Here is an 856-nt window from a genome sequence, read left to right as displayed (position 1 = left end):
CGCCCCCGCCGCTTCCACCCTGGGCTCATCCAATACGTAGATGTGCGAATTCTATCGTCGTTGCTGACCAGCCGCCACCATTTTCGCCGGCGTCGCCGTTCGAACGAAGAGATTCCCGCCAATTTTGCTAATCGCAATAACAATTAACAAGGCGGTATTCGTAATCCGTTCTTATTTCAAGATTATCTTGAGTAATGTCTTATGCTAATATGACCCTTTGATTGATTCGTGATATCTTAAGATTCTATGGCTGCGTTCGTTTTGGCGCTCACAACGCTTTTAGCGTCGTTTCATTCTTGTTGTTTTTAAATATTAAACAAGGACAATTGATGCTCAAGCGCCGTGAGCAGCAAAGCGAATGCAGCCTATACAAGTCTTGACCCTCGAACCACACATTGGGTCTTTCGTCTCCATGCATTAAAAATAATCATTTTTGTGTGTACTTTAATAAAAACTGCTTTTTTCTTCAAAAATCAAAGTTACAATTTTTATATCAAAACTGAATTATTTTCTTTTTCTGATGCAGAAAGTAATTTCCATAATTTTTCTAAACATTTTTTCCCATTGTTTGCATAGCAGGATAATTTAGTAGAGACCTTAAAGAATATGTGTGAATTTTTATAGAATTTTTCGAGCACTTTAAGGAGGTTGTAAGGCAAATACAGTATGTTAAGAACTACTTGAAAAAATTACAGACTATTCTAAATTTCATTTAATAATAATACAAAAAAAATAGAAACACTTGACCATCTGGATCAAAAGTTATTTAAATAAGTAGTTATATTTTTTAAATTTATACTCTAATATAAATATATGAAAATGTATTATAAAATAATGATAAAAATCTCAATTTTTT

Source organism: Trachymyrmex cornetzi, unplaced genomic scaffold, assembly GCF_001594075.2.
Source record: "Trachymyrmex cornetzi isolate Tcor2-1 unplaced genomic scaffold, Tcor1.1 scaffold138, whole genome shotgun sequence".
Lineage (NCBI taxonomy): Eukaryota > Metazoa > Arthropoda > Insecta > Hymenoptera > Formicidae > Trachymyrmex > Trachymyrmex cornetzi.
This window is presented reverse-complemented; position numbering follows the sequence as displayed.